Here is a 10981-nt window from a genome sequence, read left to right on the forward strand (position 1 = left end):
CGCTCACACAGCCTGGCCTGCGACGGGGCGCTGTCTGTGTCCGTGCGTGCACGTATGGGAGTGCGTGCGTGCGTGCACTTGAGGGTAGGATTTGTATGTATGTGTGTGCAGGGAGAGAGACGGCAAAGAGACAAAGAGAGATTGTCATGTCTCTTTCTTCCCTTGCATTCTTAAACCAAATTCAACTTTGAAACGAATTTCAATTTTTCTACATCAGGATCCTGTAAGTTTTCTCACTGTAAATGTTCATTTCTTCCTAGACCTTCCTAGACCTTCCTAGACATTTGTAGGTGTCCTTTGGGAATGACCCCTTGAGATTGCGGCCTCAGCCCTGCACCAAGGAGGTGTGGCCTGACCTGGCCCAGATGAAGACACAGGGAGGAGCCCCCCGAGAGGCAGGTGCACCCAGGTTCCTGCCTCTCCAGTGAGCCAGACTCCCGACAGCAGCTGGGGATGAGACTCCTGGGGGTGCCCCCAGGCCAGACGAGGCCTTGGCGCCCAGCCAGGGTGCAGGTCACACACACAGCGCAGCCTGCATGGTGGTCCTGGGCTTGGGACAGACAGCACTGCCCGGGAGCGCCTGCACACAGACCTCCAGGCCCAGATGCACCACCAGCCTGGAGAAGAAGTGAGTGCGCCAGTCCCCGCGCGAAGCCAACTGAGGCCCCTGAGAAGACAGTGGGTCACCGCCTGTCCAGACACCACCGGCTCTTCCGCGTTAGTCATTGTTTCCTGCGCCTCTGGTCTCACCTCATCGCTCACTGATGCTGCCGTCACCACAGCCATCGCGGCAGATGACCGTGGGCCCAAGGGGACCGTATGGGGGTTGAGAACATAGCAGGGGACACCGTGCAGCTGGGCCACTCTACAGCCTCCGCGGAGACCCCCGGGGGCTCTGCGCCCAGAGGGTCCTGAGGACGACAGGCCGGGCTACATGCAGGGCACGGGGTGTGATGTCCAGGCACAGCAGGCGGCTCAGCCAGTGGATGTGACAGCAAGCGGCTGGGGTGTGGGTCCCCCAAGTGCCGGCTGCAGGAGCCCCGGGGGGCCTCACCCCAGGAAGCAGAGGGACAGGGGACGGCATGCCCAAGAGGAAACACAGGCCCCACGGGCACCGTCTGGTGAGGCACACTTGGGAGGGGCTGTACTGGCCGCGGAGTCAGGCCTGGAGCCCGGGGCCCGGGCGGTGTCCCCGGGGGAGCCTGGTGCCTGCAGGAGGCCAGCAGCGTCCCAAAGCCTCCACGGGGCCCTCACCACTGCCTCCGCCCCTTGTGAGGCTTCCTGGGAACAGTGTTTATCTTCATACAGATTGAACCAGAGGCAGTTTAGCCTTCACCTCGTGCAAGTCACGCAGCCCAGAGGAAGAGCAGCAGGGCCCGCCCCCGCGCCCACACGACGGGAGGCCCCCGCTCAGCTCGGGAGTCACGCCTACGGCGCCTCGGGCCAGCGGCTCCCAGGCCCCAGTGGTCCCACCTCCTCCCACAGGCCAGCCCTCTGGGCGGCTCTTAGCCGCCCACCTGCAGGTCTGGCTCCACCCACCCAGGGCCTCCCTCCCTCTGTGTGCAGATAAGTGCACGGCGTGGACAGCTGTTTATCCCAGCAGGGTGACCGGGCCAGCCTCTGGGGACAGCACCGCAGGGCCCAGCCCCGCGTCTCTGCCGGCCTGGGGCACAGCCTTCAGCCCCTTCCCTGCCTTCTCTGCTCATCAGCCACAGAGGCCTGGGCACCTCCCCTCCCTCCCGACGGTGGTGTCCGGGCCCTGGACGCCCAGCCCTGAGGGCACCACCTCTGTGGCAGGCCATGGTGTCTCTACCCACGTGCAGAAACAGGCCAGCAGCTCAGGGGGCCCCCGATCTCTCCAAACCTGCACAGAGTGCCCTATGCCAGGACAGCCTGCACTGAATCTGTGACCGAGGAGCAGCTAGAAGACACCGAGGCCTCGCTGCCGGGCTACAGGCACTGACCCACTCCCTTCAGCCGCCCGCACGTCCAGGTGGGCACCCAGGTTGGCTGCCGTTCGGGGTCAAGCCCAGGGAGTGGAGTTGCCACACTGGGGCCCCTTGCCTTGGCCTTTCAGAGTATGAGAAATGCCTGTCTTTACTCTTCCCGCCACTTTGAGGTGGGCTTTCAATTACTTGCAACCAAATGCATCCTAAAAGGTCCTGAGGACCCGGTTCCCCAGCCACCTGTGAGGAGGTCGCCTCTGTGCTCCTATGACCCCTATGACCTCCATCCTTTCCAGTGTCACTCTCCCCGGGGCCCAGCTTTCTACCACCTCTCCTTCTCCAGGAGCGAGAAGAAAAGCCAGGACACATACTGCACACAGCAGAGACTGCGAAAGGCCACACCGCCTTACTCAGGTAGATGGTTAAAAGAGTTCAGCTGACTCCCAGAAGTCACCCGGTCATCACTTCCCTCCACTCCTGGGCTGGTCTATTCTCCTTTCACCCTGAGACCAGGGTTGAGTCATTCCCTTTACCGACTTAAAATGAGGTCTTTTTCTTCTGGGGTCCCAGACACAACCATATCTGAATTCTCACTGGAAATATGCTCAGTTAGAGGCACCAGCCTCTCGTTCCAGCTGTACTGCCCTGTCTTCTCTCGGACCGTGGGTCCTGTCCAGAACCCTCTTCTTGGAAAGGACCCTGGATGTGAGCCCCCCACCAGCCCCAGGGATGGTTCCTCCCTCCGCGAGCCTCACCCCGGAATCAGCCATTCCCTGGAAAGCGCTGCCCAATGAGGAACGGGGCCTGGCGCTTAGGGAGCCCACGGCGTGCGGGTGCACGCAGCCCTCGGCTCCAGCGCTGATGGTGTCTGACGATGTCGTGGAGGAGGCCCAAACGAAAGGCCAGGAAGTCTGAGGAAGACGGGTGGGGGGATTCTGAATACAAGCTCCGGTTTAGAGGCGAGGCAGAACTTGAACCGATGGGGGCGGTCAGGGTGGGGCATCGCAGACGCAGAGAAAAGGCAGAAGCGGAACGGCAGGAAGGGCGGCCGCTCAGGAGAGACAGGCGTGCGGGGTGGGACAGGAAGCAGATCAGAGGAAGCCGGGAAGCCAGGCTGGGCCCGGGTGGCGGGAGCTCGGGGTCCAGGGTGAACGGGAGTTTAACCTGGCAGATGAGAGGACACAGCGTTTCTGTCTCCCAGCACCTGTTGATCGCTCTGTGTTTTAGTCCAGGTCGCTGTGGAGGAGATGGTGAGCTCTGGGGGTCTCTGGGGGTGTCTAGGGCTGGCTCCTTCTCTCTGCAGCCCCAGCGCTTTTCCCTGTGTCCGGCATACAGTAGGTGCTCAGTACACGCTTGCTGACCAAATAGTTAAGTTGATCGTATCTGCCCTTTCTGAGAAGTCATCCAGCTGCCGGGGGAGAGGTGAGGGGAGTTACGGGGGAGGGCGGTGTGAAGAGATGAGAAGCAGGTAGGAGTTCAGACCAGGGCAGCAGGAGAAGGAGGGCGAAAAAGGAAGAATGGGTCAGAAAGAACCGATATGCCTTGACAGAGCATGAAAAATAAACGCGAGGGGCCGTGAAAGGGACTCCAAGCGTTCACCCCCGGAGACAGGAGCTGGTGGTCCTGGGAGCTTGGACCCCGCGCATCAGGCCAGAGACCCCACCGGTGTTTGCCCGGCTATGTCCCCAGTACAAGGAGCACAGACCACCAGGCTCTCAGCAGGTGACACTGTAGATGACAGCCGTTCAGCCACTTGTAGACGGCTCCTCGGTTAGAAACACAGCCTGGCCTGAGGATCTAGCAGCCCCACCTTGGAAGCACCTGCACAGGAGGCGGCCTCCAGCCAAGAGCCCGGGTGGGGAGCAGGGGCAGAGAGGGTGGCTCGGGGCCCCAGAGACGGAGCTGACGCGGCAGTTCTGCCAAAAGCTCTTGAGAACTTACCGGGAAGGAGGACCAGGTCACTGACGGTGACACCGAGGCCGCCGGTGGTCAGCTCAGGGACACGAGCTCGGGCTCAGGAACGTGTTTCCATCGTCACAGAGAAGCAGGCACCTCTGCCTCTCTCCTCAGGGGGTGGGGTCACCTCAAAGCCACTCATTTTGAGGGCACAATCAGGGTTTTTTGCCAAATGGTAGGTGAGCTCATGGTGGGACATTCGGTTTGAGTGGATAAGTGGTCAGAGAACGTGGAGGGGACCGGCCAGCAGAACAAAGCACACGGTGGTGACCGTGCCCCCAGGCCACCCCGCAGGGGAGTCCACTGCTGACGGGGCTGGTCTCCCGGGGCGCAGGAGGGGCCAGCTTCCAGCCCCCCAGGACGCAGTGAGGCGCCGGGAGAGGCAGGAATTCGGGCCCCGTCCAGGCAATCCTGGTCTGAGCTACTCTGGGCTCGTGGGGATGCAGATGGGAACCCCCGGGTTGCACTAAGCCGGCCCAGAAAAGACCTGCCCTCCCCTAGGTCCCCACCGCTCGCCCCCGAGCCCTCTGCTTGGGCTCATCTGGGGCCCCTTTCTGAGTCCACACACGCGGCTCACAAGTTCCCGCCCCACGCCAGGTCCGCCCGTTCCACATCTTCTGCACGCGGGGACTAGCCTCCTCTCTGTAAGCAGAAGCCCGAGTATTACTGTTATCCTGGAACATCGTCTATGTTAGAAATCTAAGCAAGGGGGACATGGAATTCTTCAAAAGGAGAGAAGAGCTAGAGTTTACAGAACTCCGACAGATGTCAAAGCCCTCTTCTCTGCCATTCTCTGGAGGGGCCACCCCGTCCCCCAGCTGCAGGCACCCTCCCCTGTTAGAACTCAGGAAGGGGCCCAAACCCAAAACACAGGCTCCTGACACGGACTCAGTGTTAGCACCAAGGAGCATCTCAGAGGAGCCTGGGAGACATCAGATCCCAGGGATGAAGGGCACGTTGCATGTGTCCATGGGCATCAGAAATATCCTGTATGTGTGTCTCAACATTCTACAGAAATTATTGTCCAAAAACTCTGCCAAGTATGTCATGGCAGCAGCCAGGCGTCTGCTGTGACAGCAAACAGATTTCCTGATCCCCAGGCGCACACAGGAAAGCACCGTAAATCTTAGATGAGACCAGTGCCCTGGGTGGAGTGACCGGTGGCCAGAAATAGCTCCTTTCCTGCAAGGACTCAAGATCGCAGCGCAGATAGGCCTGCGGAGGGGCCGGGTGGAGGGGGAGGCCGGGCCTGCGAGCCCTTGAAAGGGTCTCGTAAAGGCGCGGGTTGCAGCGCCCACGGGGGCGGAGGCAGCGCGGGCACGCGTGGCCGCGGCGCTAAATGAGCTGTTAACGCAAGTCATCCGAGTGCAAGAGCCAGGAGCGCCTCGGCGCCAGCGACACGGGCGGGCAGGCGGGCGGGGGCGGCGGTCCCGGGACAGGTGCGGGGAGGCCGGCGGGGCCCTGGCCCCCGGCTGTGGGGCGCCGGCGGACGACGGGACCGGCGCAGGGGGACACGGCGTGGGGGGCTCACCCGGGCGGAAGGGGAAGGGGAGGGAGGCCCGCGCCTCGGCGCTCACAGGTGAGCGTCAGGTCGGGTGCGCAGCAGTCGCATGGGAAGCCCTGAGCCCGGGAGCGAAGGTGTTGGGCTTCCTGGGTGAGGCCGGTGCGTCACATCCCAGGTCCCCCGGGTGCCGGGAAGGTGGGGTGACTGGCCAGGCCTCCAGTTGCCCGCGGACGTGGGGAGCAGGACCTTTGGGGGGTGCGGGAGGGCTCCAGGGAGAGTGGGTAGGAGAGCGTGCAAACTGGCTTCCTGGGTCCACACTCCTTTCTCCACCAGTAGAAAGGCCCTAACATTTTTTTCAGGAGCTTTCCCACGGGCCATCTCTGCAGCCCGGCTATGTGAGCTGCGAGCAGAGCCCGTCACCTCAGTTTGCAGACCTTCTAAAGGCTGAATACAAGCTGGCATGCCTGAGCTTTTGTAAGTTTTTAATAACTGATTTAACTTCAACTTTAGCTTATTTATGTCAATACACACGTTTATACAGACACAGCCAGTGAAAAACTTCTCCCTTTGGAAAAGGCATTAGAATTATGATGTAGTGATTAAGAAAACAATAACATGCCAGTGAGATTCCCGTACCACGTCCTAATAAGAGAGGAAGATCACTGGAACGGTGGGACAGCGCGGCCACCTCATGTCAGGGGCCCTAGGCCTGAGGGCCACGTAGCCAGTGCCTGGGATATGGACCCAAGGCTACAGCATGGAGGACAGTCCAGAAACGCAGCAGGAGTGGCTTTTCCCTCCGTATTCATCATTCACCAAATATTTATTGAGCACCTGGTCAGGAGCCAGGACCCAAGAAGGAGAGGCTGGGACCGGCCTCCTGCCTATGGGGCGGGAGGGGGTGGGAGCCGCGGCAGCGCCCAAGTGACAGAGTGACCAACCGATTGAGACTGTGGCCCCGTGTAGCCCGAGGAAGCCGAGCGCTGATGCCCCAAGAGCCAGGGGCTCCCAGAGCCCCACCGCAGATGATGGGGACACTGCCGGAAAGACAGTGACTCTGGCCGCCCCAGGAATGGTCCACTCCTGCCAACCCCCCAGGAAGAGGCTGCCGTGACACCCATTTTATAGAAGAGGAAGCCGAGACCTCACAGGACATTCCACGGGTCTCACAGGACAGGGCAGAGCCTGGCTTCAAAATCATGTCAGGTCTTGAGTTTTTTAAAACTTGTTTTCTTCCTACAGGAAGAAGAGGCAGCTCGGGCCGTGATCTGGTCCCATCACAGCACCAAGGGCAGGACCTGAGGGCGTCTTCCAGGGCACACAGCACAGAGCGGCCAGGCCAGCCCTGCACCCGTCTCTCTGAGCCCAGACAGGGCGGCAGACTCGCGTGCGCCAGAGATGGTAATCCTGCGGCAATGATGCCAGCGCCAGGCCCTCCCACCGCCTCATGCGGTCATTAGAGCAGCCGGGGTCAGTGCCTCGATTCCCTGTGTAGAAAGAAAGAAACAGATGGCAGGTGCTTTGGTGTTCACACAGCTAACACCTGAGAACCAGACCCCGGGGCTGTGGGCTTCCACCTGTGCTCTGGCCACCGGGGTGCACGGCTCTGCTGCAGAACAAAGCCGGAAGGAGTCCGAGGATCCCTCCCCACCTCACGTGCAGTGATTCTGGGGTGAAGAGCTTTGAATTCAGCTCCTCCTTTAAAAAAACAAGCCGTTTAACTAGGTCAGGTAAACACAGTGATATTTGGACTAGCTCAGCCCAGCTCTGAAGGCTCATGGCGGAACGTCTGAATTAGGATGGGGAAGGACCCCGTTATCCATTAACCCTGTCCCGGTTCACGGGGCAGGTGGCTCTGGGAACGGGCAGCCGACGTGGCCCACCTTCAGCTGCCCAGGATCTCCCCGGAGCAGCAGCAACGGGGCCTCACGACCAGGCACCTCCAAGCACCCGCGTCACAGGGTGCCAAACCTTGGCTGGAGAACCTGAGGGGCAGAGTCCACATGAACCGGAGCAGGGCCCCACGGCCCTTGTCCCCACCACTACGTCCTCCGCGAGAAACCTTTAGCCAAAGAGTAAGTTTAATCCGAGAAGGGAGAAAATGCAGAAACGAAGGAAAACAGTCAAAGGAGACCAAACAATCATGGCTTAGTCATTAAGCACAGTCAAGGGCCTTTAGCTCTGCTTTAAGGGCTGCAGGTCATATTCTGAGCCGCATCCCGTGAGCTGTACCGAAGCCCCCGCCAGGTGGAGGAGGTTGACTGCATCACGACCAAACTGAAGCCACGCCATACGCTGTCCCACTTCACACGATTCCGAGAACTGGCCTCAAAGAAACGGGAACAAACCCTGCAGCTAAGGGTTAACTGTACTTAAAACAGCCAAGGTGACGCCCATCAGACCACCACATTCCCGATTTCAAGACGACTGTCAGAGCTGACTGCGCTGTGCTGCCCCCCGCTCCGCCTGTACACCCCGAAACTGCCCTTTAAAAGCCCCTGGCCCCTGAGCAGCCATCGGGAGCTGGTTCTCAGACAGGAGCCCACCCTCTGCCCCGGTTGCCGGACTCCGAAATAAAGCAAACTTTCCTTTCCGAGCAACCCTTGTCTCTGGAGAATTGGCTTTCAAGCGGTGAGCAGCGGGACCTGGGTTCGGTAACACACACGCACGCACGCACGCACGCACGGCCCAACAGAGGCCTGTGATGGGTGAGTGGTTCCCACACCCTGCGCTCTCCCCACGGTGCCGCAGCTGTGTCCACCCCCGGCTGCCGGTGACAGCGGGGTGATGCCTCCACAGCCCCCGGTCCCAGCCAGCTCTGCGAGAGCCTCCAAGCACCTCCCCGTGCACAGCTGTCGTGGGGAGACTCGCTGGAGGAAGAGACCCTCAAGGTGCAATTTCAGATCCTGGGAGGGGCAGGAGGCCCCGGGAAGCCACGGAATATTCTGCATAATCATAAGAGTGTCCCTGTATGAAAAGGCAACTCCCAACAAATCAGACGGATGTGGCACAGAGGACAGGGGGTCGCAAGACCTGGGCCACACGCCTTCCAGCCTGGCCCCAGGCAGACCCCTCAGGCAGGGCTGAGCCCCGCACAGCTGCGGGGGTTTAGCAGGGTCCCTCTCGGTCTCTGTGCAGATACGAGGAAGGCAGCATTCTCTTGGAGGAGGAAAGAAAATCGTCTCTGCCCTCCGAGCGCAGAGGTCAGCTGGCGGAGCCCTGGAGTCCCAGGCCAGCTCCCCAAAGCCCTGGGGCGTCTCCAGGCGGGCAGCCCTCACCCCGCCCTCCCTGGGGCGCAGGCTCGCGCGTGCCGCCCCCGAGCCGCTTTGGTGAAGAGTACACGTGCCGGGCCTGCTGCGGAGGCCGCTCTGCCGGAGGATGGGCCGCCCGCCGCTCGCGCCCCTGCAGCTCCCCCGCTAAGCATGCCCAGACGCCTGCGGCCAGTTCACCCCGCCCCTCCTCGGTCCCACCAGGTGTGCTCCCCGGGCACCCGCTCGCGGCCTTGGCGCAGAGCTTCCCACACGGCGCGCCGCCCCCCCAGGCCCCCGTGATGCTGGACGGCTCCGAAGCACCGAGGCAGCTTTCCGTCCCCGCGGCCCCGAGGGAGGAAGCCTGTCCTCCACGCCCCCGGCGTCGCCGAGAAGCGCCGGGCCAAGAAGCAGACACATCCGGGGGCAGACGCTTCAGACCGGAAAGCGTCCTCTAAGCAAGGGTCGCAAAAGGCTGTCGGAGCAGCCGCGTCCGCCCTGGAGCGCCGGCCTCCATCCCTGCTCGGGGCAGGCACGGCGTGCAAACAGTGGCCGGTCCGATCCGTCGTGGGGTGCGCGCACACACACACACACGCACACGCACACGCACACGCACACACACCCCGTCGGCCCAGATTAAGGGCTGAAGGAAGGAATGCACAGCAACGCACCACAGGCCAGATGAAGAGAAGAAAAAAGGTGACAGCGTTGTTGGTAAATAAGAAACTTGTGTCAGGTTTGGTTTTGCACGATGATGCGGCAGCCACGGCAAATCTAAACAAAGCCCCGTCTGCCCCTCTCAGAGGAAAAGCAGACCCCGAGGGCCCCGGGCTTGGACAAGATCATTTAAAATACCCTCTTGTCATTCCTCTTACGGGTCGTGTACCCCGCACACAGCAGGGCTTTCTCCTCCAGGCTCTATTTCTGTTCAAGTGAAAAGTTTGGGGTCAGCTGAATTTGACACCTCTTGTGAAATTCCAGAGGTTCAAAAACTAATGGAATTTAAGGCAAAAGGATCTTTTTTTAAAAAAAACATACCCAGGCCCAGGCGGTCATCATGGATGTCCTTTTATAATAGAAGGAGGGAAGTGAGGAGAAGCGACATTGAGTTCTTAGAATAAACATGGGTTTGTTGCTGCTCACACCTTAGCTACTTGTTTGCACTATTGGAGAAAATATGTAACTTTTTTATGAAAGGAAGTTTTTCATATAAAAATGTTTTTGTATGAAAAACAGCGCAGCAGCCAGAGATTATCTGCTTTAAAGGACATGTTTTGCTGATTCCAAGTCTGTGACAACATTAGAAAACATCCCCGGAGCCCTCTCCCCGTGGAGCTGTTTCTGGACGCGGCCGCCTGCCCTGTTGTGAGGTTTTCCCAGAGTTTCACCCCACTGCCGAGCCCCCAGGACTTGGTCCCTTAGCTCCAGGGATTCCTCTGAAGCTTGTACGGTTTGGGAGAAGTTGGTGGGGGGGGGGGGGGTGGAGACAGAAACAGCACCCGCCCCACGCCAGGCGCTCTGACCACAAGCCGCCAGCCCGTGAGGGTCAAATGACACCTCAGCCTTTTGCTGCCGTCCTGTTTTTTCCTGTCTAGAAACTAAGGGTTTTGCATTTTATTCTCCAAAGAAACAAAAAGTATTGTACATTTACTGTAACAAGCCCCAGGAAAATAATATCACCAACCAAATAAAATCGTAAAAAGTAAGTAAAGCAACAAGGCAATCGGTCACCAGACTTTCACAGTTGAGGAGAAAGATGCCGTGTGTCTCACCTGCTCTCTACCTGTGTTTTATTCTGACTTCACTGTCGGCAAAGCAGCTGCCTTTTCCAGGAAGCTGATCTGAACGTGAGAATGAAATTTTGGCGTTGTCTAAAGACAGCCCTCTAAAAACTCCACTGTACTTGGGCTTCTCCACCTCAGCCGTGGCGTGTCTGCTTCTTGTCTTTGCTGGGCTGGAGAGCCTCAGATTTCCACTGAAATCACTCAAATCTCCAAAGAACTCAGGAAACTAAGTTACTTGAGATCCATGTAATTTATTTCCACTTTGCTCTACACAATTGATAAGCATCAAGTGCTTCAAACTTCAGACGTGCACTCCCCTCTGCCAACGGAGGCTGCAGGACCATTTGTCACTTAGCGGAAAGGGAAACACAGGGGGTTTCTGGAGGCTGTGCATTCAGCAGGAGAGCTCGACATGGGTTTCTGGAGGCTGTGCATTCTCCAGGAGAGCTCAGCTCGACATGGGTTTCTGGAGGCTGTGCATTCTCCAGGAGAGCTCAGCTCGACATGGGTTTCTGGAGGCTGTGCATTCTCCAGGAGAGCTCG

At 59.5% G+C, this 10981-nt stretch overlaps 1 long non-coding RNA gene across 1 annotated transcript; it reads left to right on the forward strand.

The window, feature by feature from the left end:
• The first annotated feature begins 1639 nt into the window (after positions 1 to 1639).
• Positions 1640 to 8032, forward strand: LOC113631562 (uncharacterized). Its single transcript, XR_003437433.1, has 3 exons — positions 1640 to 3196; positions 5766 to 5880; positions 6649 to 8032. It is a non-coding gene; the product is annotated as an uncharacterized LOC113631562 (long non-coding RNA).
• The last annotated feature ends 2949 nt before the right edge of the window (positions 8033 to 10981 follow it).

Source organism: Aethalodelphis obliquidens, unplaced genomic scaffold (assembly GCF_003676395.1).
Source record: "Aethalodelphis obliquidens isolate GAN/ISIS:26980383/991018 unplaced genomic scaffold, ASM367639v1 scaffold33, whole genome shotgun sequence".
Classification (NCBI taxonomy): domain Eukaryota; kingdom Metazoa; phylum Chordata; class Mammalia; order Artiodactyla; family Delphinidae; genus Aethalodelphis; species Aethalodelphis obliquidens.